This window comes from Chrysochloris asiatica, unplaced genomic scaffold (genome assembly GCF_000296735.1).
Source record: "Chrysochloris asiatica unplaced genomic scaffold, ChrAsi1.0 scaffold00434, whole genome shotgun sequence".
NCBI lineage: Eukaryota > Metazoa > Chordata > Mammalia > Afrosoricida > Chrysochloridae > Chrysochloris > Chrysochloris asiatica.
Genome location: NW_006408952.1, coordinates 915,956 through 937,775, shown reverse-complemented (window position 1 = coordinate 937,775; position 21,820 = coordinate 915,956).

Sequence of the window (21,820 nt, the reverse complement as noted above, 5' to 3'; positions counted from 1 at the left end):
ATCAGGAGAGACCAGTCTGTGGAGAAGGACATCATGCTTGGTTTCAAGTTGTGCTGCTAACCACAAGATCAGCAGTTCGAATCTACCAGCCCTCTGCTAGAGAAAGATGAGGCTTTCTGCTCCCATACAGATTTACAGCCTCAGAAACCCTATACAGGGTTGCTATGAATCTGAACTAACTCCATAGCACACCACCAACACCACCACCACCACCGCCATCTAGTTGTTAGTAACCCAGGTCTTGCTCAGTGCAGCTAAGAAACAAAGAGACTGGATGGAGATGAAGGAGTGAAGTTTTCATTTGATTCCTCATGCAAGGGACAAAATGGGACCAGAGTCACTAAGGCAAGTCCTCAAACAAAGGGGAGTTGCTATTTTATAGGAGCTCTGGTAGCGTAGTGGTTACGAATCGGGCTGCGAACCACAAGGTCAGCAGTTTGAAACTACCAGCTGTTCCGCAGGAGAAAGATGAGGCTTTCTACTCCCGTAAAGATTTACACCCCTGGAAACCCTGTACAGGGTCGCTAAGAGTCGGAACCGACTGTAAGGCACATAACAACAACAACAACAAAATCCAATAAGTTATGACTATGCAGTAAATTTCTGAGAAATGGGTTATGGGTATGTATAGGGGTAGAGTTACGATTCTTGGCAAGAAAGTGGCTGTAGGACTTTTAACTTCTAAATGTGTTCTGAATTGGTCTGGTAATGCCTTTCTGATGGCATCTTGCTTCTTTACCAAAGTTCTTTTGTTCTGACCTCAGTGGAAGGTTTCAATTAGTCTCTCTTCATATGCTCAGTGGGTGTGATGTGGTTAAGACTGGTACTCATTTGCTGTGGTGGCTTTCCTGCGAGGGAGCAGGGCTAAAGAAAAACAGCTAATTATCAATTGCAAGTGGGGGACATTGCGTCAACATTCTGTTGTAATATCTGCTGTGACATAGGGACAGAGTCATTTAAGCAAGCAATGGAATTTACAGTTTTATAAGCATAAGCAAGCCTGTGGGGTTTCATGTTGTTAAGTGCCACTGAGTTGGTTCTAACTCATGGTGACCCTGTATAGGGTTTCCGAGAAGTGGGTGGTGAGCTTGAACCACTGACCTTGCAGTGCAAACTGACCTTGCAGTTCAGCACATTAACCCACAGCACCACACCAGGACTCTATAGTGCAAGCTATATTTGGAAACTTACATGTATATAAACACTGTATTATATTTATATTTATATAATTGTAATTCATATGAATATAAGTATCTAACAAGGCATTCTGAATCACCCATTAGTTCTCTTAATCAGTAATTTTCCTTTAGTAATCTAATTAGAATGTTGATTTAATAGCAGAATAGTGAAAAACACCACAATATTCTACAAAGTAAATACTGACTATTTATTTTTAGGAAGCAGTGGCAACAGTGCTTAGACTAGCTCTTCTTAGAACTGAGCCAAAGACCATAACTAAAATTGGAAGGTAAGGTATATTCTAATGCTGTGATTTCTAAAAGTTTATTTTTTAATAACTAGACCATTGCCATCAAGTCAATTCTGACTCATATGGCACAGTGGTTAAAGCACTTGGTTGCTAACTGAAAGGTCAACAGTTCAAAGCCACCAGCTGCTCCATGAGGTAAAATGAAGTAGGTTGCTTCCATGAAGATTGTTGCTAAGTGCCATTGAGTCTATCCTGACTCATCATGGCCCTGTATAGCGTTTCCAAAGCTGTAAATCTTTTGCATAAGCAGAAAGCCTCATCTTTCTCTAACGGAGTAGATGGTGGGCTTCAACCTCTGACCTTGTGGCTTGCAGTCCAGTGTTTATTCTGCAGAGCCACTGCACTCCCTCCATAAATATTACAGCCTTAGAAACCCTATGGGACAGTTCTACTCTGTTCTTCAGGGCCACTATGAACAATGGTGGAGGTGGTGGTGGTAGTGGTGGTTGCGTGCTGTCAAATCAGTTCTAACTCATAGCGACCCTGTATAGGGTTTCCCAAGCTGTAAATCTTTATAGGAGCAATTGTTATATTCAAATTTCTGACTTCGGGTTAACAGCCCACCCAACTCATAACCCACTATGAAATTTTAACAATGTGTTGTTAAGTGTCGTCCATTTGGTTCCAACTCATAGTAACCCCCGAATACAGTTTCTGAGGAGCGGCTGGTGAGCTGAACTGATGACCTTATAGTTCAAACTGACCCTGTGGTCCAGCACTTATCCTCCAGTGCCATGCTAGGACTCCGATGATATAAGACATGAGAAAAAAAATCTAGTTACACATGCTATTAATTGAGTCCTCAGAAAGGAGAACTTCTATATATGTAAGTTTCAAGTCATGAGTATATAAAAACACCAAATTCAAAATATTTCTTACCTCTGCAAAGGAAAGAAAGAAAAATTAAATTGGGAAGTATACAGGGAACTTTAGTTGTCTCTGTAACATTTTAACTGATGGTAGATATGCATGTACACTTGTTAGTGTATTCGCCTTACTTTTTTTGTGTGTATACTCAAAATATGGCATTAATGAGAAAAGAAACTTCTACTTTAAAGTTTAAGGGTCTGGCCATATAGACTCTAAACTCTGCTTTTAACATTACATGATGTGGTTTAACATTACACTCTTGAATGTTTTGCTAAGGAAAGAATAAGTGATAAAAGAAAGTTTGTGTTATTTTTAGGCTCCATGTACATTTTTTTAAAAAATAAGGTTAATTTTAACCTTTTTATTGTAACATAAACTGATACCAAATGCCACATCGAGCACATGCATAGCTTTGTGAATTATTTCAGAGGAACTCTTCCACCAACTGCAACCACTACCTAGACCTAAAAGCTGGATCCCTCCTGCCACCCCAGAGTATTCCCCACAGTGTATCCTGTCCCTGTCACTGCTTCCTCCCTTCCCACAAAATCCACCAACATCCCAACTTCTATAGCTGTCACTTCCTGTTTCTTGTTGTCTCAGTCCCCAAATGTGTACCCTCAAACATGACCCCACAATCTGGGGAATTCTTTAATTTGATGTCTTTTATGTTGTTGTGGTTAAGTGCCATCAAGTCTGTTCTGACCCATAGCGACGCTGTATAGGGTTTCCAAGGAGCAGCTGGTGAGTCTGAACCACCGACCTTGCAGTTCAAACCTTGCAGTCCAGCACATTAACCTACAGCGCCAACCAGGACTCTTTTATAAGCCTCTTTTAATCTAAATATTCTCCCCTTCCACCCCTTTCTTTTCTTTATAATATATTGTTAGACAACCTGGGCATGTGACTTGTAGAGTTTCCCACAGTCTGGTTTTGCTGATTGCATACTCAGAATGTTGTTCTACATGTTTTTCTGTCCTCTATATCCCCCAAAATTCCAAGTGGATCCACAGAGGCTTGATCCTCTGGTAAGATTATAGAAATGTGTGTTTTTTCCTTGTATGGTACATCACGTCTGATTATATTTTTTTGAGATGTTATCAGCTAAAGATACTTATTACCTCACCCTTAAATCCTTTAACAAGGAGCCCTAGTGGCACTGTAGGTTAGACTTTGGGCTGCTAACCATAAAGTCATCAGTTCAAGTCCACCAGTAGCTCCACAGGAGAAAGATGAAGCTGTTTGCTTCCATAAAGAAATCCTATCTATATAGGGTCACTATGAATTGAAATCGACTCAATTGCAGTGGGTTTGGTTTGGTTTTTAGGTTAGATCCTTTAATTCACTATGAGGTTGCAATATGGTAGTAATCTCTTAGCTGGAATGATTTCAAAATGAGACACTTCCTTCATTTACTATTTGGACATATATACCTTGTATTCTAATTGAATTTCTTGAGGATATCTTCTCTGAAATCCAGAGTTGTATATCCAACTGCTTATTTTGCCTCTCGGCTTGGACTGTTGCTTTTAACTTGCACATTTATCCAGAATATGATCACCAAGACCACTACCATATAACCAAGCCACCATCTTCTCTTGATGATGATACAGAGTTAAGTTCATTTTTCTCAGTTTGTTTTTTTGTTTTTAAGGATCACTCTGTTAATGTATGAATTAACTGCATTTTTTTAATTATTTAAATGTTTATATGGTTCCAAAGTCAAATCTACAAAACAAGGTTACTTCTAAGGAGTATGGTTTTCATTCCTTTCTCTTTTACTCTACTCTTTTCCATTATAAGGTTGCTGCTGTTGCTAAGACAAATTTTTAATTTATTTTATCATTATCTTTTCCTTTCCTTTTTCTATATAAGAAACACATACATCATTGTATTTCCATTGTGGTTGTTGTTGTTAAGTGCTGTCAAGGCAGGTCCTACTCATAGTGACACTGTCTAAGGTTTACCCCAAAGAACGGCTTGTGAATTTGAACCTCTGACCTTTGGTTAGCAGTCCAGTACTTATCCTACAGAAAATGAGAATGCTAGATAAATGGTAGCATATCATACACACATTTCTCCAACTTACTTTTGTGAGTTAGCAATGTATTCTGAAGATCAGGTATTCAAGCTTTTTGGATTTTTAAACATTTAAAGACAGTTGCTGAATGTTTCTCACTAAAAACATGTTGTTGTTGTCAGGTGCTGTCAGGATGGTTCTGACTCACAGATCCCTCTGAACAACAGAACAAAGCTGTCCTGCTAACATGTTATAAGTGCCGTTGAGTCCGTTGCAACTCATAGCAATCCTGTATAGGATTTCCTAGGAACAGTTGGTGGGTTTGAACTGCCGACCTTGTAATTTGCAGTCCACTGCCGATCCTATGGCGCCACACATACTAACACAAATTTAAAATGTTTCATTTTCATATCCAGTATCAATTTGCTTCAAACCACATATCAAATTTTCACACGCATAGTATAATTAACAGTCTGTTTTTCTGTAAAGACTCCTTCAAATTTATAAGTAAGAATGTATTCCACAATTAAAAATATTTATACATATTGTTTTCATGCTACTAAATGAAGAATTTATGTTAAAGGAGCACATACTTTAAATTTTCTCCCTCTGGAATCATCATTTCTCTCTGTTTCTGAGATTTCTTATTCTTCTGTTTTTCCAAGTTAACTTTTGACCAGTTCTGTTGTCTGTTAACCATTTGGATATAGAATGTTCAAAAAGACTGGACTAAGGTCTGAAAACCAAGCAGCTGCTTTTGTTGCCATTGTTGGGCAATGAATGATGAAGGTATTTATAAGGATTTGCTAATGCTTACTATGTGATTCTGAGTTAGCATAAAAAGTCTAGAAGTTGGAGTAATAATTCAGAATCAGCATACCAAAAGGGAGTTTTATTCTCCCTACCTCAATTCATCCTGTTCTCCAGAATATTTGGTACTGACAGTTTAAAACTTTTACATTCTAATCATTCATAATATAAAGCCAAGATTAGTACAACTACCTCCAAATAGAGGGAAAGTGAAAAATCAGCATTTTTCTGTTTGATCAGAATCTTGATTCAGTCCTGCAGGGTAAGTGGCTTCTATTAAAGTTATTTTAAACATATATTTAACTTATTACAGAGTTTTCTGTTTAAGGTAATTTATTTTATTTATATCATTTTCAATACATATTAGCTATTTTATTTAACTTACTTTATTTTAACTTTTCAAATATATGAATTTCTGATTCTAATTATAAAATTTATTTATGTAGCCTTTACTCATGAGAGCTTGAAATTCAAAATTAAATGCTCTGTATAAGCACTTCATTTCTTCAATATCGTCATGTACATTAATGTATTCTTTTCAAAGCTATGTCTATCATACTCTCTTTATTGATGGAATTACTTACTTGTGTGCTACAGACAATACCTTGGATAGTGTGGTGGCATCTGCATTTCTTGAAAAAGTAAGTCATTTCTTATAATATTTTTAAGGACTGTCTTAGTTACTGAAATTATATAGTTTATTAGTAATATTATCACTAACCCAAAGCACGTCATTCTTCTCTGATCTATAAAACCTTTTTTGTTTTTTCTAAAGCAGAAGTCATTTTAATTAGTGACCTTCAGAGATTTTTTTAGCCTTGTCACTCATCTGTCTCCTGCTTCCATGCTGCCCCATCCAACTCTAAAGCAAGGTCTACAAAGATGAGCCACTCATATCTATTATGTAAGATAAACAATGGACTGTTAAACACAGACTCAGCAGATTAGACCCACCAGCCGCTCCTCAAAAATCCTGTACAGGGTCATATGAGTCAGAACTGACTCAAAGGCACATAACAACAGCAACAACATGTTTGTATTATTCTTGAAAAATAAGAAATAAATTAACCTTTACTAATGTTTAATGGAGTCCTGGTATGGTGCTATGGATTAATGCATCAGGCTGCAAAGCTGTTTGAACTGCAAGGTCAGTAGTTCAAGCTCACTAGCTGCTCCTCGGAAACCCTATACAGGGTCAATATGAGTCAGAACTGACTTGACAGCACTTAACAAACAGCAACAATGTTTAATAGTCCTTGAGGACTAAGGTGCACCTGACCCAAGCCATGGTATTTTCAATAACCTCATATGCATGCGAAAGCTGGACAGTGAATAAGGGAGACCGTAGAAGAATTGATGCTTTTGAGTTATGGTGTTAGTGGAGACTATCAAAAGTACCATGGGCTGCCAAAAGAATCAACAGATCTATGTTGGAAGAAGTGCAGACAGAGTGCTCCTTGGAAGCCAGGATGGCCAGACTTTGTCTCTCATACTTCAGACATATTGTCAGGATGGACCATTTGCTAGAGAAAGTTATCATGTTGGTAAGGTGGAGGGTCAGCGAAAAAGAAGAAGACCCCCAGCAAGATGGATTGGCAAAGTAGCAGCATCAATGGGCTCAAGCGTGGCAACAATTGTGAGGTTGACCCAGATGGCACCTAACAACAACAACAATGTTTAATATAGTTTTCAGTAGCACCGGTAATTATATAAACTGGGAAATAAGCAATCAAAAAATTTTGAGGTCAGTATTCTAAAGATACTTCTGGTAGGGGATATGGATCAATTCTAATAAATAAATAAAATTATTTTTTAATCAAGGCATATTATCTTTAGGGAAAGTTTTACCTGAAAACTATCAACAAATATAAAATATGATAAATAGCATATTTATGTATATGTGCTTATGTATATATATGATTTTTTTTATTTCTAAAAGCATAATTAATTCTGTCTACAGATATTACCTATTGCTAATTTATCCTAAGTTTGATCTTTGGCCAGAAGAAGACTTCTTCAAAAGCATAGACAGACTAGGGTTAAACTCTTATTCTGATAACTTATAGCCCATTCAATATGTTTTATTCTTATTTCAAAAAGTAAATTATACTAATCTTCAATTTTACTCAATATAATGCAGGGTACATATTTTAATGAAAAATATTTACCAAAAAAATCAGTTAGTTGTATCCTACAGTGACTAATACTCTCCAGCCACATTCACAAATCATCCATATATATCATCTGTTGAGTGTACTAACTATAATTATAACTTTCAGTTTATATGGTTATATTTAGGATTATAAAGGCTAAATATCTTAATTAGTTATATAGTTATACCTAGACAATTGCTAGAATCCAGATGCCAAACTCTGGTAGCCATTTATCTGAATATTGTTGTTGTTGTCAGGTGTCATCAAGTCAGTTCTGACTCATAGTGACCCTATGCACAACAGAATGAAACACTGGTCATCCTGCACCATCCTCATAATCATATTTGAGTCCATTGTTGCTGCAACTGTATCAATTCATCTGAATGCTACTGTCAATATATCCGAATATAGCTTGAATTGTTTTCTCTCTACTCATTATGACAAAACATCCTAACTCCACCACCTCCCCAAAACCAAGTTATACAAAATTGCTAACCCTGTGATCTTTATTATTGTTTTCCAGGGTAAGTAGAAACAGTTGTCCAAATTCTTTTTTGAGATTTTGAAATGTCCTGTAACTAGGATTTGAAAGATAGTATCAAAGTGCTTATTTAGAAAGTAGTATGGACTTCAATCTTCCCTTGCTTGCCAGAGGTAAACATCTGCTCATACTCTCAAGTCCTCAGATATAGCAAAGAATCAAGGTAACGCTTGAAATCTCTTGTCTGAGGTTCTAAGTCATGGTGCAGCAGTGGATAAGACTACAGCAAGTATGATTTTCATAAATACTGCTATCTTTAAATAGAAAGGATGCCCTGATCCCAAAGAGCAGAGTTGTGGTATCTTTTATTTTCAGGTAGCTGCCCAACTTTGCTTCAAATGAACATTTGTTCTGTAAATCTCCAGTTTAATTTACCTATATAGGTTAAATATTTCCATTGATTTTCCTCAGGTTAGTGATACTCTTATGAAAAATCCTTTGATGTCACAAGAACATTTTTCTCCTTCAAATGCAGTTGCTGCAGATTTTCAGCAAGTATTAGGAAAGTATATGGTACGTAACCTCAAATTGTACTCCTACTCTTTGTACTACAGCCTACAAGTCAGTTAGGAATTGTGAGTTAAGAGATGTAAAAATGAATAAGAGTATCTTTATTTAATGATAAGGTATAATATCCACAATATATTGACAAATGAAAAAAACAAGATAGAGGAAGTATTTATGATATTCTATTAGCTTCCTGCTATCCTTATATACTAGTTAAGAAATAAAGAATAAATACAAGTTTATGTATTTGTTTGTTTATAGTAAAAAAAAAAAAAAAATTAAAGCAGAGGAAGAATAAACCAAAAATTGATTTAAAATGCGTTACCTGTTCAAGGGAAACAGGGGAACAACATAGGTTTGAAGGAACAAGGATAGGAGCTAAATTTTTCTGAATTAATCTTGTTTTGTAAGTTCCACTTTTACATAGTCATAAAATACTATTACATTTAAAAGGTAAAAAGTCATGTCTAAAACTCAAAAGCAAACTAGAAATAAAAAGAACCTGTATATTGAGGTGCTAGATTAAAAGATAGTAAAAATTATTCCAAGTGGCTTTAAGTCATTTGGTTATATGGCGACAAGATTATATCCTAATGTCAAAAAGAACTATGAGGGATGGAAATAGGAAACACAGAGAGTAAGTGGGATAAATGATGTTACATTGTGAGGATTGCAATCAATGACATGAAACAAAATGTGTATGAATTTTTTAACAAAAAATTTAATTACTCTGTATATCTCCACCCATTTCACAATAAAAAATTCAAAATAAATAAATTAAATGTATGTTAAGTTAAAAAAAGAGCAACAAATAAAAAAATATATTTTTTCAAGAGCCTTATTATTAGTAGTAACCCAACAGAATAAGGAAATTATCAAGCAATATCATTAATAACACATTCAAGTACAACAGTTTCAGCAGTACCACATGAATCTGTCAGAAATACAAGCCAGATTCAGAAGAGGATGTGGAATGCCACTGGTCACATGGATATAGGCTGATGTCACATGGATATAGGCTGAAAACAGAGAATACCAGAAAAAATGTTTACCTCTGTTTTGTTAACTACGCAAAGGCATCCAACTGTGTGGATCATGACAAACTACAGCTAACATTGTAAAGAATAGAAATTCCAGAACACTTACTTGTCCTCATAAGGGACCTGGACATACACCAAGTTATTCGAACAGAGCAAGGTTTAAAACTAGGAAAGTTGTGTATATGGGTTGTATTCTTTCACCATATTTATTCAATCAGTATATTGAGCAAATAATCTGAGAAGTTGGAATATATGAAGAAAAATATAGCATGAGGATTAGAGATTCATTAACAACCTGCAATGTACATATTACACAACCTTGTGTGCTGAAAGCAAAGAGGACTTGAAACATTTATCAATGAAGATCAAAGACTATTGCCATCAGTACTGCAAAAATCTTCACTACTGGACCAAAAAGCAACATCATGAAAAACACAGAAAAAATGATGTTGTCTAGGATTTCATTTTACTTGGATCCACAATCAAAGCCCATGAAAACAGCAGTCAGGAAATCAAATGGTGTATTGCATTGGGCAGACTCTTTAAAGTGCCAAAAAGCAAAGTGTTGCTTTGAGGACTAAGGTATACTTGATCCAAGCCATCATCCACACAGCTGTCTTTGACTATCTGATTGGCAATACTGGCCAGCATCACTATGAGAGGTTTCAGAATGGAGGCACCAGTATGCTCATCCTTTGCAATAATATCAAAAGCTTTGGGAACCCCTCACTGGATGAGAGAAGCATTCTCGTCCCTCTCTATCAGTGTTACATCATTTGGATTTCTACCTGGAACATACTAAACTACCTAAAAAGTGGTGTACTGAAGTCTGCCTTAAAACTACCCATGGCCCATGGCCCCATCACCCCAGTGCTCTCTGACCTCACCTGGACACCATGGACCAGAGGCTCCTGAGTGTCCTAGCCACCGTGAAGCAGTGCACTGACCAGTTTGGGGTGAACATTGTGCAGATGGAAGACAGAATGTCTCTCTCCCACTTGTAATTCTCAGCACAGAACATGAAACTTCTTTCTACAAAGACAGAGAAACAGCACAATCCATTCCAAATGGTATCCAATGGCCTGGAAAATGGCCAGCAGCAAGTTCTGGTGATATGGGATGCGTGGCCTTGAATGTCTGAAATTGGTGTCAGACCATGGAGATGCTCCTACTAAATCACCTACTGACGTCCTTGTACCCTTCCTAGCAATGGTCATCATGGTTGGTCAGTTTTCATTTCCCATGCCAAAGGACTAATAAGAGATGTGACTTTTGATAAGTTAATTGCCAAGATTGGTTCTAGAGTGTGTTTTGAGTTGAACCTTACAGTCCTTTCCCCAAATCTGTGGATTTTCTGAAAATTCTCTAGTCTTTTGTTTCCTTTTTTTTTTTAACAAGACTAGTCAAATTGGAAAGTTTACTGCCTCCTAAGGAGCAGCAGCAAATACAACCTTGCATCCTATTGAGAAAAAAAAAAAAAAAAGGCAGGGAAGAAAGAAAAGACAAAAATGGATGTCAGGCTTAAACAATGACTACCCAAAATGAAGGGGAGCTACAAAGATAAGAAGTGGCTGGCTTACAAGCTTTCTTTTGATGAAGAAGCACTTTTCAAGCAAAAATTTAAGTCTTAGGTTGCAATACTGAAGGGTTCTAGGGCAAAATATTGGATAACACAGGAAACATCAAAAGAAGATGCAAGAAATGTAAAGGTAGACGTTTTGTAACAAAAGGAGGGGTGTGGTTGATCTTGCAGTCCAGGAGCAGAGGACCCTGGGACCATTAAGGGAGAAGAGCAGTGTTTGGGACCCTACCCAGAGAAGCAGTGACACCAGATACGGAGGCAGAGACGATGACTTGGAGAGATGGAGCGGCTGGGGACTCTGGACTCAGGGAGCAAGGGACTGTGTGCTGATGGCCGGGGGACAGGCTTGCGGAGTGTACCCTTTGGTTGTTTGAAGGGTTATATTTTCCTGAGTGCTTCCATGTACATCAAAAAAAAAAAAAACCAAAAAAACAGAGGGAATGGAAGCAAATGCTGTTGAATGATGATGTGTGATGGGGTTGTAATCATTGCAACGAAATATGTTAGGATGAATGTAAAACTGATGTTCTTCCATGTAAACCATCACTCAATTCACAATAAAAACATAAAAAAAAAATATATATATATATATACAAGTGTTTTTCCCACTTCAAGTGCTGTGTGGTCCTACATTGTACCTCTGAGGTTCCACTAATTTAAATCAAGTTGGTTATATCATAATGCATGATACATTACTGTTTATTGCTATTTACACCTTAATTTAACCTTATTAGCTAAATTAATATAAGAGAGTTAGTAAAAAATTAACCACATTTAGCTGAAGAATTTATCTTAATCAACTTCTAGAAAAGACAAATACATCATTTTTCAATGTAATCTCCTTGCTTTTTAATACACATTGGTCATCTGTCAACAAGCTTTCATATTTCCTTATTTTAAAATGTTTTAGGCTGAGCTGTGAGCCATGAATGCACCACTATCTTCACTTCTTCATCAGAGGTGAATCTTCATCCTCAAAAGCCTGCTTTCAAGGGGACCCAACAGGTGAAAGTCTGATGGAGAAAGACCAGGACTATAGGCAGGATGCTTTAACACCTCAGAAGTTTTTGCAGAGTGTCAATAGTGTGGGCAGAGATGTGAAGACATGCATTGTCATGCAAGATTACAATACCCTTGGATAGCAGTCATCTGTAGTTCATCCAAAGTTTAGGCTTCAGGTCTTCAGTGAGCATCTCACTGTAACAAGCACTGTTGATAGTTGAATTCTTTTCCTGATAGTGTTCCAGTACTGGCCCTTGAGAATTCCAGCAGATAGTTGACATTTGAACTTTTTCTTGGTCAGTGATTGAAGATGTTTCCATCTCATGCTCTGCTATTTACTCTCAGGTTCATAGTACTAAATCCTTGTGTCATCATCACCAACAATTTTTTTTAAAGAAACTTTTACCTTCCTTCAAATATCAGTCCAAATTTTGTTTGCAGATATCAAACACTTCTGTTTATACTCTTCCATGAGTTGTTTTGGTTTCCATGTTGCACAAACTTTTCAAAACCCAAGTCTGTAGTGCATTATTTCACAGGCAGATCCATGGCTGGTTTGCAAATGATATGCCACATAAGCCATTGTCAGTTGTCTTATTCTACAAAATCTTTCTACATGCACACTCAGTGTTGTCATCAGCTATGGACCTGGATGGGCATTTTAATATAACTGGAGTGCAGATAATTTTTTACTCACCCTCATAGATCATCACTATTTCTAAATGGATCCATTTTTACTAAACATGATGTCCTTCTCCAGGGACTAGCCCCTCCTGACAATATGTCTGAAGTATGATAAATGAAGTCTGGCCATCCTGGCCTCCAGGGAGCATTCTGGCTGTATTTTTTCCAGTACAGATTGGTTTGTTCTTTTGGCAGTCTATAGTATTTTTAATATTCTCTTCCAACACCATAGCTCAAATGCTTCAATTCTTCTATGGTCTTCCTTATTCACTGTCCAAATTTGTATGCATATGAGGTTATTGAAAATACCATGGTTTGGGTCAAGCACGCCTTCATCTTCATACTGACATCTCTGTTCTTCAACAGTTTAAAGAGATCCTGTACAATAGATTTGCCTGATGCAATACGCCATTTGATTTCTTGACTACTGCTTCTATGGGTGTTGATGGTTGATCTCAGCAAAATGAAGCCTTCAACAACTTCAATTGTTTTTCCATTATTTGGAGGTTGATGGTCCAGTTGTGAGTATTTTTGTTTTGTTTACTTTGGAAAACGTAGACTGTGGCCTACGTTCTTCATCAGTAAGTATTTTAAGTCCTCTTTGCTTTCAGCAATCAAGGTTGTATCATCTGCAGATGGTATCATTAATGACAGGTTGTTAATGAGCCTTCCTCCAATTCTGATGCCATGTTTTCCTTCATATAATTCAGCTTCTCGGTCTTTCTTGTAGGCATATGGATATTATCCTATCATAGACAGCTTTGTACTTCAAGATAGATCTTGAAATATTCTTTGTGATGATGAATGTGGCATACCATTCCTCTTCAATTTGTCATTCCTGGCCTAGTAAACCATGTGGTTGCCAGAATCAAAATGACAAATACCAGTCCACTTCAGCTCACTAGTGCCTAGGATATTGATGTTTATGCATTCCATTTCATTTTTGACAAATTGAAATTTTCCTAGATTCATGCTTCACACATTGTGTTCTGATTATTAATGGATATTTACAACTGTTTCTCCTCATTTTGAGTAGTGCCCCATCAGCAAATGAAGGTTACAAAAGCTTTACTCCATTTGCATCATCACTGTCAACACTACTTTGAGGAGGCAGCTCTTCCTCAGTCGTATTTTGAGTGCCTTCGAACCTGAGGGAATCATTTTCTGGCACTACATCTGACAATTTTCTGGTGCTCTTCATTATGTTTAAATATTCACTATGCTAGTGCTGATAGTCTTCCACTACTTTTCATAAGGTTTTCAGTGACTAAATATTCAGAAGTAGTCTTTCTCTCCTTCTTCCTCATCTGTCTCAGTTTGGAAGCTCATCTGAAATCTGTCCACCATGGGTGGCCCTGACGGTATTTTAAAATACCCATGGCATAGCTTCCAGAATCACAGCAACATGCAAGCCACCCATGTGACAAACTGACAGATGAGTATTCTGAGCAAGTAGTCTGAGAAGTTGGATTATATAAAAACAAATGTGTCATCAAGATTGAAGGAAGACTCCTTAACAGCCTATAATATGCAGGTGACACAATCTTGCTTGTGGTTGAAGCAAAGAGAATTTACTGATTAAGATCAAAGACTACAGTCTTCAGTATGGGTTGTTCCTCAATGTAAAGAAGACAAAAATTCCTACAACTGAACCAATAAATAACATCATGATAAATGGGAAAAAAAGTGACGTTTTGAAAGACTTAATTTTGCTTGGATTCACAATCAATGCTCATGGAGGAGTAGGCAAAAAATCAGATGACACACTGCGCTAGGCAAATTTTCTGCAAAAGACCGTTTTATTTTAAAGTGTTAAAGAGCAAAGATGTCACTTTGAGGACTAAGGTGCTCCTGTCCCAAGATCTGATATTTTCACTCATCTTATATGCATGCAAAAGTGGGACAATGAATAAGAAAGAGCATAGTAAAATGGATACATTTGAATGATGATGTTGGTGGAGAATATTGGAAGTACATGGACTGCTAGAACAATGAACAAATCATGTTGTTAGGAAAGACTAGTTCCTGGAGGCAGATATCATGTTTGGTAAAGTAGAGGGTCAATGAAAAGGAGGAAGATGCCCAATGAGACGGACTGACACAGTGGCAGCAATAATGGGCTCAAATATAACAATTGTGAGGATGTCGTAGGACTGAGCAGTACATCACTCTGTTACACATAGGGTCACTATGAGTCAGAATCAAATTAACAGCACATAACAACAACAAAATTAACACAGCAAAAATAATACCATTTTGAAAGACTTTTAAATAAGTAAAAAAAAAAAATGTACCAAATATCACTGAATGGACTATATTATACTTTGTCTTAGTAAAACGTAAATGATACACTTAGGTTAAAACAAAAAGAACTGTAAAAATAAATAAATAAGAGAAAAGGAACAAAAAGAAATATCAAAATTTAACAATTTTCTTAAAATGAACTTCAGTGCTCAATTCTTCACCTGTTTGGAAAATAGAAATAGATTCTTGCCCCTGGTTCAGTATTTATCTGGTGAACTTCTCACAGAATATCCATTGCAAGGTCATGGTCCAGTAACCAGCAAGATCAGAATTATGATTGAAAGGGATATGATCACCCTTAGGTCACTAGTTTGAAAAAAAAAAAAGGGGGGGGACATATTCACTTTCTAAAGCATAGTACTTTTTAATATCTTTTTATTATAAAAGTAATGCACATTATTACATTTATATTATATAAAAGGAATATAAAGAATGACTGTAAGAAAAAGAATTGCTCAGCATTCAGTCATTTCAGGAGGTTAGTTTATAATCAAGAACTGCTGATTTCTTACCCATTTTACCTAGCTTTGATGGCTTGATGAAATTTGATAAAGGAAACAAGTGTGGTGGTGGTGGTGGTTATGTGTCATGGAGTCTATTCCAACTTATAGCTACCCTACATAGGGTTTCCAAGGCTATAAATCTTTACAAGAGCAGAAAGCCTCATCTTTCTCCTGTGGAACTGCTGGTAGTTTCAAAAAGGAAACAAGTGTAAATCACTGCAATTGGTTGAACTTGACCTATACTTATGGATATAGTAGCTCAAAATACCATCTGAGAGGGAAGAAGTATTCATATCAAGGATCATTCCTATCCCCTCTGTACACAGGGTTGCTAGGGATGGGCAACTTAGACATTGACTACCTAAAACAGGGGTGCTATAAAGGCATATATGGAGTCATGGTGTGGCACTGTGGGTTAATGTGCCAGACTGCAAAGCCATTTGAACTGCAAAGTCGATGGTTCAAGTTCACCATCTGCTCCTCAGAAACCCCATACAGGGTCACTATGGGTCAGAACTGACTCGATGCACTTCACAACAACAACAATAAAGGCAGGAAGTGGCTTGCTTACAAGTTTTCAAGAGGGAGTTTAGTTTCAGAGTGTGCAGGAGAAGGTAGAATCCAAGTTAAATAGTTTTCACTTTGTCTAGACGGATCTGGTGAAAGGAGATGGGGATAAGATTCTTATGATTCAGTAGTAATTGTTATCATGACTAATTGCAATTGTCACAATTTAAAGGTAGAAGTTTTATAATTTAAAGTGGGTAGCAGTTAATCTTACATTCTGAGAACAGAGGATCCTAGGACCATCAAGGGAGAAGAGCATGAGCAAAATGTGGGACCCTATCCAGAAAAGCAGCGACACCAGAGATGGAGGCAAAGATGGAGAGAGAGAGTAGCTGAGGACTCTAGACTCACGGAAAGACAAAAGTTGTGTGCTGGCAGCCAGTAGGCAGTGGCCAGGAGGCAGGCTTGCAGAATGTGCCCTTTGGTTGTTTAAATGATTATATATTCTTCAGTGTTTTTGTGTACATAAAAAAAAAAACAGCGAGAATATAAGCAAATACTGTTGAATGGTGATGCATGGAGGAGATGGTAATCATTGCAATGAAACGAAATACAATAGGATGAGTGCAAAACTGATGTTCTACCATGTTAACTATCACTCAAGTCACAATAAAAGCTTTAAAAAAAAAAAAAAAAACTTGATACTGAAGGAAGAAGTTCACGTTGTAATGAAAGCATTGGAAAAAAGCAAGGAACTAAAAATTGAGTTAATAGCAATTGAGATGCTTCAAATACATTAGCAACCACTTGGAAGAAATTCATATTGGTGCCCATCCCAAAGAAAAGCAGTCAAATGGAATGCAGTAATTATCAAACAGTATCATCAATATCACATGCCAGAGATTGCTTTCCAAAATGAATATCTGATTGTCGTAACCTAATTTACTGAATCCTTTCCCCCAGTTTAGTCATACATTAGGGTCAGTTTCTTGACTCTCTAGTCTCTTCCACCAATCTGTCTTATTCTGTGTTTATACTATAGTATTTTAAATACTATAGTTGTGGGGTTTTTTGTATATTTTTGATACGTAAGAGAATAAATTTGCTTTAATCTTTTTTTGTTTGCTATTCTTGTGCTTCTGTTCTTTCTACTGAATTTTATTATCAACTTTTCAAGTACCAAAGAAAGTTATAAGGACTATGAAAACTGAAAAATGCATGATGTACTTATGAGCATAATTAATAATTCAAAAAAATTTGAACACTGCGTAACCACATTCAGACCACAGGCCAGTTTACAAACTCTGGGAAAGTCTTTTATATATACTGGCTTTAGAGTATGCTAGTCCTGGTGTGGTGCTGTAGGATAAACACTGGACTGCTAACCAGTAGGTTGGTGGTTCAAACCCATCAGCCACTCCTTGGAAACTCTATACTCATAGGGTCACTGTGAGTCGGAACTGACTCGACAGCACTTAACAACAACAAGTCTTGTAAAAGTGAACTGAAATGTCTTCTGTTTTGCTTTTTTTTCCTTTGAGTAAGAAAACCTAAATAATCAAGGTAGGTGTTATTTGTTCAATAACAACACAGATTCTTTAAAGGCAAATGAGCAACTGCCAAATCATCTATACTTGATATCTTTACTGCATGTAAATGTTTAATGATCATTATTATTTCCCTTAAGGAGCTTTGTTGATGCAGTTAGTTAAACATTGGGCTGCTAACCTTAAGGTCAGGGGTTCAAACTCACCAGCTATAGGAGAAAGATGAAGTCATTTGTTCCTGTAAAGATTTAGCCTCCTCTGTCCTAAAAGGTTACTATTAGTTTTAATAGACTTGATGGCATTTGGGTTTTGGTATACTGCCCTTATTATTTTTGAGGTATTCAGATTTTCAATTTTTTCTTGATTTGATTTTAGTTTTTACTTTCTTTTTTTTTTTTCACTTTTTATTGTGAATTGAGTTCACAGACAAGAGCATCAGTGTTACATTCAACAAATCATATACTTTGTTTCATGTCAATGATTGCAACACCCCCACCCACCCCCCATTGCAACAACAGTTAGTCCAGTTCCTCACTGTGGTTCCTATTTCCATTCCACCCACCTTCCTATCCCTCTCAACTATGTCCTCAGGTAATTGTTGCTCTTTTGATTTGAATAATTGACCATTTCATGGTGAACATACCTTACCAGTGTTGTTTTCCCCCCTATGTACTGTTTATCTGAAAATTGGATCACAAAGGTGAGTTTCGTTCCAGACCTGAAGAGTGGTCTAGGGTCATAGTCTGAGGTTCCTCCAGTCTCTTTCTGACCAGTAAGCCCAGTCTTTTAAAATTCTTATTAGTTTTTAATTTTGCTCTACATTTTCTCCCACTCTATCCAGGACCTTCTAACATGATCCCTTTCATAGCCATTGTTAGTGGTAGCAAGGCACCATTTAGTTCTTCTGGTCTTAGACTCATGGAGACTGATGTTCACATGTTCCATTAGTCCATTAAACTAACTGGTTCCAAACATCCTCAATTCTCATCACTTTTCTTTCTTCCACACATGGAGAGCTCAATAGCTGCACTTTAGATGACTTCGCATAAGCTTTTAAGATCCCAGAAACTACTCATCAAAGTAGGATGTAGAGCATTGTCTTTGTGGACTGTGTTATGCCAGTAGACCATGATGTTCCCTGAGACTATGGTCCTGAGCCCCCAGGCACAGCAACACATTGACTTAAGATGTCTGATAATATCTAAGAAGTTGTCATCATTTTGCCCACTGTATGCTCAACCACATTCATAGTCATGTTTGCAAAAAAGGTAAATACCCAGGAATAAATGTCCTCTTTCAAACTCATGTATTTGTGAGTATACTCCCACTCTTCCTTTCATACCCATGTAGCCTGTGTGTCTGTCCATGTATCTATCTTTGCACAGAACACTGTTTTCCAAGATTGTGCATAAATCACTATTTACCTCTGTCCCCTTTATACCTCCCTGTGTTTTCACCTGTCTTCATCATTCTTCCACCAGCTCCCCTCTTCTTATAGATTGTCCTTCCCCTTGTATTCTGGCTACTCTGTCACCTAAGTTAACATATATATGCCTGAGCTCTTGTAGCTCAGTGGTTACGAACCGCAAGGTCAGCTGTTCCGCGGGAGAAAGATGAGGTTTCTGCTCCCGTAAAGATTTACAGCCTCGAAAACCCTATACAGGGTCGCTATGAGTCGGCACCGACTCCATGGCACATAACAACAACAACAAGCCAGTGAATTACTCTCCATTCCCTCTCACCTTTTGTAGCTATCAAAGAATATTTCACTTAGTATGAAAACCTTTTCTTGAGTTATTACAATAGTGTTTTTATACAATATTTGCCCTTTTGTGGTTGAATCATTTCACTCAGCATAATGTCTTCCAGGTTCATCATGTTATACAGTGTTTCACATATCATAAGAATCATTGTTATTCTTCTGAGTTGCATAGTATTCTATTATGTGTATGTACTAAAGTTTGGTTATCTATGCATCTATTGGCTGGCTGTCTCTATCGTTTTGCTATTATGAGTAGCACTACGATGAACATTGTGCGTATGTCCTAGTTTGTTTTTCTTGTGGGTATATACCAAGTAGAGGGTCATACATTATTTTCATTTCCAATTTTATGAGGAAGCACCATACCATTTTCCACAATGGTTGAACCATTTTACAGTCCCACCATCAATATAGGAGGGTCCAAGTCTCTCTACACCCTCACAAGCATCTATTGTTTTCTGGTTCTTGTTTTATTTTTTATTATTTCACTATTAATTGCTGGGGTGAGATGATATCTCATTGTTGTTTTTATTTGCATTTCTCTAATGGCCAATGATCATGAACATGTCTTCATTTGTATGTTGGCTGCTTGAATGGCTTCTATGGTGAAGTGTCTGTTCATGTCCTGTACCCATTTTTTAATTGAGTTGTTTGCTTTTTTCTTACAGAGGTTTTCTGTAAATTTTAGAGAGTAGTCCCAAGTCTGATATGTCATTGCAAAATAATTTTTCCCTGCCTGTAGGCTCCTTTTTTACTCTTTCGATTAAATCTTTTGATGCACATAAGTGTCTTAAAGTTTTAGGAGGTCCCAGTAATCTATTTTGTTTTCATGTTTTTATTAATGTTTGACAGTGTATTTATGTCATGTATTAAAGCCCCTAGGTTTGTCTCTATTTTTCATTCAAGTTCTTTATAGTTCTAGGTTTTACATTTAGGTCTTTAATCCATATTGAGTTTGTTTTCACATATGGTGTAAGATATGGGTCTTGTTTCATTTTTCTACAAATGGATTTCCAATTGTTCCAGCACCATTTGTTGAAGAGATTATCTATTCCCCATTCAATATGTTTGGGCCCTTTGTCAAAGATCAACTGACTGTATATGGATGGATTTACATCTGGATTCTCAATTCTGTTCTACTAATCTTTTCTGGTAGCATAGTGGTTACGAATTGGGCTGTGAACCACAAGGTCAGCAGTTCAAAACTACTAGCTGTTCCGCAGGAAAAAGATGAGGCGTTCTGCTCCCATAAAGATTTACAGCCTCAAAAACCCTGTACAGGGTCACTATGAGTCGGAACCGACTCCACGGCACACAGCCACTACCACCAATCTGTGTATTAGCATAATAATTTTATTAGTATCTTCCTTCCTTGCTGAAATTTAAGCTTCTATCATTCTATTCCAAGTTTTTATTGTGGGTTGAGTGAAAGTTTACCGGGCAGCTCATCAGTTTTACATTCAACAAATTATACACCTTGTTTCATTACAATGATTATAATCCCCTCCATGTACCATCAGTTAACGTATTTCACTCTATCCACTTTAGCTTTTAAAAAAAAAAAAAAAAACTAAAGCATATATAATAATTTACACCTCCAAAGGGCATATTCTGCAAGTCTGCCTCCAGGCCATCAGCTCTTAGTCCTTCTTCCCATGAATCTAGAGTCCTCAGCCTCTCCCCTTCTCCATGACCTCATCTCTGCCTCCATCCCTGGCATCGCTACTTCTCTGGATAAAGTCCCACATTCTGCTTGTGCTCTTCTCCCTTGATGGTCCTAGGGCCTCTGTTTCTGGACTGTAAGATTAACCATGCCCCTGTTTTTGTTACAAAACTTCTACCTTTACAATTGTGACAGTCACAATTCGTCATGATAACAATTATTCACTATTGAATCATATGAATCCTATCCCCATCTCTTTTCACAAGACCCATCTAGACAGGATGGAAACTATTCAGTGGGTACTCTTTCTTCCGCCCCATACTCTTAAACTAAACTCCCTCTTGAAACCTTGTAAGCCAGTCACTTAGTGCCTTTATTGCCCCCTCATTTTAGGTAGCCAATGTCTAAGTTGCCCGTCCCTATCTACCCTGTTTACAGAGGGGATAGCATTGATACTTGATGTGAAGATTCCTTCCCTCTCTATTGGTATTTTGAACTACTACCTCCATGAGTATAGGTCAAGTTCATAAAATTGTAGCAATACATCCTCATTTCCTTTATCAAAAGTGTTTTATTTTTTGAGGAACAAACAAGATGGTGGATCGGGTAGATGTATAGCAGAGAGCTCCACCAACAACAACACAGAATACCTGACCAAGCAGCTTCAGGGAATGGACCCAGAACTCTGAACCACATATAAAGGAATACTTAGAAGGTTGGAAGGCTCACAGCTGGGGGAATTTGTGGCAGAAGCAGGAAGTCTATTGCTTTCTGATCCGGGACACTCGGCTGCTCCAGGAGCCGCCATCTTGGGTGAGACCACGTGGGGGAAAGAT